The following is a 6000-nucleotide window of genomic DNA, read 5'->3' on the forward strand; positions in this document are numbered from 1 at the left end:
TTGTAGCTGCCCCCTTCATCCTCAAAGCCAACGGTGGGTGAAACGAATACCTTTCGCATTACATTTCTCCGGTCCCCTTCCTTAGTCATACCACTCTGACTCTCTTCCTCTGCCTCCTCCTTCCGCTTTTCAGGATCCTTGTGATGATCTTGACCCCGTGAAGTTAATCCAGTATAGTGTTCCTCTTTTTAGATCATCTAAATATCAGCCTTAATTCCTCTTTGCCCCGTAATTATATAGTCATAGTTTGCAGCTATTAGGATGTTGGCTCCTCTTTGGGAGTCATTATTCTGTCTACCACACCTAGGCATAGGTGTCATAATGTGGCAGGTCTTGCAAGGATCAGAAAAGAGAAGTGATACAAAAGTAACCACGGGGCGGTAAATTAGCCTATTTTGAGTTATGACTTATCCCCATAGTGTTGCTAGATGATGTTTATTACACAAGGGTCCTAGACAGGAGCACACAGCTATTTCATGTGGGATTGAGGTCACAGGTTGGATTCCCCCAAATGACAGAGATTTCCACACAGGTCATTTATTATGGAGTGCTTTGGGGATCAACACCTTTGGAAGGGACTGGAGGTGAGAAAGACAGTTGGGGGAGAGAGAGAAGTTGGCTTGCAAAGCAGTCTCAACAAAGGTCTCAGCTAATCTTCTAGGGAGCTTTGAAGCTGGAGTGACCAGCTTTTATATTCACGTTGCCCGGTCACTGGATGCCCCAGAAAGGGGGTGTGAGAAAGGCCTCTCACTACCCAGAGGGACTTCCTAGAGAGGTCTGAGAGTCTAGGGCTACCGGCCAGGCATCCGCAGCAGCTATCGAGTAAGTCCATTTCGTTCTAGAGGGGAATTTGGGTGGGTATATCACAATGCCCACTACAACTGGACCGAGGACTCTAGTGCGGGGTGGTTATCAGTGAGCGAGAGGAGACTTTCCAAGGTTTGGGTGTAGAGGAGCATCCCAGAGCAGGGAGAGTGTCTGTAGGAAGAGGTTGAGGGATTTGCCCAGCCAGGCACAGAGTCAGTTTGGAAGGGATGTTTCTCATTGCCTTTCTGCAGCCCTATCCCTGCAAGACCCTTAGGCTCCCTGCCCACCAAGGGACAGCTGTCTGTTAGGCACCTCCAACTCCACTGGAAATGACAGATAGAACAAGTGGTGGTGACATTGGTCTGAAGATTCTGGACAGTGAGTAGATTTATACAGAGTAAACAAGAAGCTGGCCCAGGGTTTGGCTGGATCTCTTACTCCAGAAACCCACACACTGACAGCACAGTCAATTCAGTGATATTTATGTGCCTTGGTGGCTGGTGTGCATGGTGGCTTTTGGGGGCATTATCTCATGATCGCTGTTACCTTGCCATCTGCAAGAGGAAGGCTATGATTATTGACAGTTTGTGGATTTGTGAATGATCTCACTTCTCCCAAAGTGAACTGTCTTCCACATGCCTTGTGACACTTGGCCTCCATCAGAACTCTCTGCAGCGGCTGGGAGTCAAGATTAGCCTTAGGCTTAGGCAGGGTAGGTGGCCACCCACTCAAGGTCACCAGAAAAACTCTCCCATCCCCAAAGAGTTTCCCTAACTTGCCTTCTGATGCCTGAAGGCCCCCGATTAGGCTTTTCAGTTTCAAACTGGTCCTGGTTTAAGTGTAGATGCGCTCAGAAAGGGCAACTACATCTCAATGGAAGTACATTTTAGAAGTTTTCCTGAAAAAGAAAATCCTGGTATATGAGTGGTAGTGTTCCAAGTATCAAAACCCAAATGATAGCATTCCAAGTGCCCAAAGACTCCCAGGTAAAGCCATGTGGCAATACTACTGAAAGCCCTTACAAACGGTCACACCCGTTGACCTAGTAATTCTACTTCTTGGCATATAGGGAGAGGACTTTGTACGCAAGAATGTTTATCACAGAATAATTTGTAACAGTGTAACATTGAGAATGTTAACCTTAAAAATAAAACTGTTATTTTACCAGTTAAAAAAATGGGCTTATTCAGGAACAACAGAGAATTGCAATTCAGGACTTGCAAGCTATGGCCAAACCATAGGCAAGTCCAACAAAGGGAAGGAACAGTTTTTTTTTCTGGAGAAGAAGGAGGAAGTTGGGAGGGGTTATTTGGAAGGCAAGTCCACTGGAGAAAAGCCCAAGTCCAGGGTGATGACAGTTTCTCATTGGCTGAGTTTCAGGGTAGTCCGGTTCTTGCCTGAGATGCAACCCATACCTTTCCCTGTTGGGACCTGTAATTGATGACTCTGGCCTGCTGATGATTCTTCTGTGGGAGTCTGTAATTGACAATTCTTCCTGTAATTGACCTGAGCGGTACTGGCTCCCCCATCTTAGCCTCCCCTTCTACCCTCCCCACCCCACTTTGGTGAGATTTCCTTTCATTAAATTTCATAGAAACCACTTGAATGTTAAATATTTGGAAAGTGCTCTGGTAAACACTGGCATATCTACCCAATGAAAAAATATCCTGTCACTAAAAATTATAGGGAGTCTGTAATAACACATGAAAATATTTATGTTATAAAAGTGAAAACCCTGGATTCACATTTGTGTGTGTGCATTTTATCACAGCTATGTAAAAATAAGTTCCTGTGCATACAAAAGGAATGAAACCAAGTATATGCAAACAGCAGCAATGATTTGCTGGGTGGTAAAAGCTAGAGGAGTTCTTAAAATCATTTGATCGTCCTCAGGATTTTCAAACTCTTCGATGGCTCTGTAATACTTCTCTAAGGCAGTGTGGTTTTAAGCACGGTGCAAGCAGGTGGCTGGAACTCTCCGGACGCAAGTTCCCAGCACGACTCCCCTACGCCAGATTCTTTAAGACCATGATCAGGTGGCGGACTGAGTACCCGCAGCGGGGACAGCGCTCTTAGCCCCATAAGATCCTTGGTTCTCCCTGCGGGTGGAAGTTTGAATGGATTTGAAGGCCTAGATGGACCTTCTGCAGCCAGACGACCCCTCCGCGAAGCGCCCAGCTCTGACACAGGACCCTCGGCGGCCGCCGTAGCTCGGGGGCGAAGCCGTGTGTTCCCTTGCGCTGTGCTAGCTGCGAGATCGGATCCACCGGGGCCACTCGGGAGCATCCTCGGATCCTGGGGAGCTTGGCTCCCTCACCTGTAAAATGGGTTCCTACCCCCTGGGGCGTATGAGGACTGAATGAAGTATGCATGTTCAGTGATAAAGTGCTTATCACAGTACCCAGTCCCACTGTGGGCAGCCAGCCCAAGGAGGAGTTCTTAGCTGTGTCCTGAGAATCAAGGGAGAAAGTAGCCGTAAAGAACCAGCATTTAATTAGGACTTGGGAAGTGGTAGCAATTCCTTCTTCACTAGGATGGTCTACAAGCTGCACTTCTGGAAATACACACCCTTCGCACCTGCTACTTCCCAGCGCAGTTGTGCAGAGAGAAGGCATCTGCGAGAGTAGAGAGAGCCAGGGGGAAAGGGCCAGAGGGAAGGCAGCCACGCCTGGAGAAAGCAGCCTAACGGAGGCAGGACTGCACCGGGCCCTCAGCAGCATATCTGCTCTCTGCCCTGCCTGCTGTTTACATGTGTTGCGCCCGTCAGTTGCCCATCCGGGTCTCTGAGGCTAGGAGCCTAGCAGTATCTCTAAAAGCCAGCAGGTGAAGGGCCTGCAACCTCCGGGTGAGTAAGAGGCACTCCAGGGTAGCTTCTTGGAAATAGCCAATTCAGGGGCAGGCCTGCGTCCGTCCGTCCTCTCTCCAGTAAATCAGACCTTGTGCAGGACTACAGAAGAGCAGATTGACACGCCTTCGTCCCATTGTTCAGATGAAAGGTGTTTTCACTTGCGGTTAAAGTGAATTGTACCGGCTACCGTTTATAGAGAGCCCTTTCTCTTTACGCTCAGTGTACTAAATGCGCTGTAATCTCACTTAATCCGCGCAGCCAACCTCACAGCGTTGTCCTTTTTACATTTTGGAAAGCTAAGACTCAGAGTTGGAGAGGCTGGTGGAAGGCTATAGCGAGAAAGCAGTGGGGCCAGAATGTGAATCTGGGCTGCTCCTGGACTCCAAACAGCATGCCCTTACCAACTTGACTGCTCTAGATAGCTACCCATAATTTCTACTTGAAGTAAAATGCTTTCTGTATCTGAATCTTCAGGACCTGTAACAGCATTTTTCAGAGCACATTTTCTAGGTTCTCCTCTGCCCCCCCTCCCCCTACCAGACTTCACTAACGTTTTGTTCCTTGCAAGCACGTAATACATGAGCCCAACGCTGTGCTTAGCCGACTTTGCTTGGCGAATTCAGCTACAAGCCACTTGCTGCCCAGCCGGACCCTCAGAGTGAAATCCGGGGGTGCAGAGGGCCTTGGCTCTGTACTGGCAGCGGCATTATGATCTGGCCCCCTTGGATGCCTTTCCATCCACCTGTTCTAATGAATGCACTCTCCCTTCCCCACAAGTTATTGGGACAAAATGCCCTATACTTTCACCTTTATGTGGCTTCAGATGTTGGATTTAATGAGGCAAAATCCTGCAGCAGAAATGTGGTTATGAGTCAGGGATGTGTACATGTGTGCTCGCCTGTGTGTGAAGCCAGTCTCTCAGCACCAGCTAAAAATGTGAAGCAGCCAGTCAGTGCTGGGAATCGGGGACACCATATGCTTGCATTTCTAGGTCTTCCTAAGAGTTATATAACTGCCCCCAAAGCCAGGGGGCAGGAGCAGGGCCAGCCGTGGGAGAGGTTTCCAAACAGGAATGCCGAGGAAGGACTGACCTTGAGAAGACAGGGAGTTCGCCAGGCCATGGAATGTTCCCAGCCTCGGGGCTCAAACAAAAACTGCATTCAGAGAGTGAGGGCTCTGTTGAGAACAAGCCCTGTCTGTCTCCCTGCTTTGTCTTGGGGGTTTATCAAGGTGAGCCCTTACCCTGTGGGCCACTGGATATTGAATTTAGAGCTGGGCATGGCTGCCAGACCAGGGCCCTGGTAATTAGCAGGCTTCGGGGCCCACAGCATTGGGAGGGCCAGGCGGAGGTGAGATAAGAGCTCTAGCCTCCTCTGCTCACTGAATATGGCCCCAGAAAGGCATTGCTGGGGGAGGAGAGCTGTGGGAGGGTCCAGCCAATCGGCGAGGGCTTATGAAGGGCTCACTCTGTGGTCATTTGGGGGGAGGGAGGTATCTGATTGGCCCCGTGCCCCGTAGAGGAAGGCCTCCCTGCCCCTTGTTTTGCTTGACTAAAGCTATTTTTTCTTGCAGGCTTTAGTTTAGAGGTCTGAGACCTAGAGCAAGGCTTTTCAGACTGTGGGTCACGACCATTAGTAGCTTGTGTAATCAATTTAGTGGAACACACCCAGCATTTAAAAAACAGAAGAAAGTAGGCTATTCAAGCACGTCAGACACGATAAAGGTACGTGTTGCTTCCGTTCATGTGCATTAAATTAATTTTTAACGGTGATCGTAGTAAAAAAAAAAAATTAAAAAGGAAAGCCTCTAGCTCAGAGGTGGTATCTGTCCATTTCCCTCTTACTGTGGCATCAGAAACCCTTGCTCAATCTAGTTTAGACAAGAAGGGCCTTTAGTATGTCACATAAAAGGAAGTTTGGAGATGGAGCAGGCCCCAGGGCCGTTGATATAGGCTCCATCATGCTCCCAAGGATGCCAAGCCTTAGTGGTGGGTTTAGCCTCAGGGTGATTGCACAGTGGCCCCGGAAGCTCCATGTCGCCTCCAGAGAACATCCACGGACAGGAGAGATGGGCTGTGCTTGTGTCTCTGAAGAGGGAGGAAATCCTTCCTAGAAGCCTCCGGCTGCCTTCTCTACATCGATGGAGAATCAGTCACGACTCTTGTCTTAGACCCGTCCCTGGCGAGGGGGTAGGACTCCCTCAAATAGATGAGACTGAGCAGGATGTCCCCCTGGAGCTGAAGCCAGGAGGGAGGGGGCCTCTCTGATCAGAAATAGGATTCTGACCGTGGACCAGAAGGCAGAATGGGAGAAGATGCTTTCGGCATCTGACAGGAACACGTGACT

The sequence above is a fragment of the Prionailurus viverrinus genome, chromosome C1 (assembly GCF_022837055.1).
Source record: "Prionailurus viverrinus isolate Anna chromosome C1, UM_Priviv_1.0, whole genome shotgun sequence".
Taxonomy (NCBI): domain Eukaryota; kingdom Metazoa; phylum Chordata; class Mammalia; order Carnivora; family Felidae; genus Prionailurus; species Prionailurus viverrinus.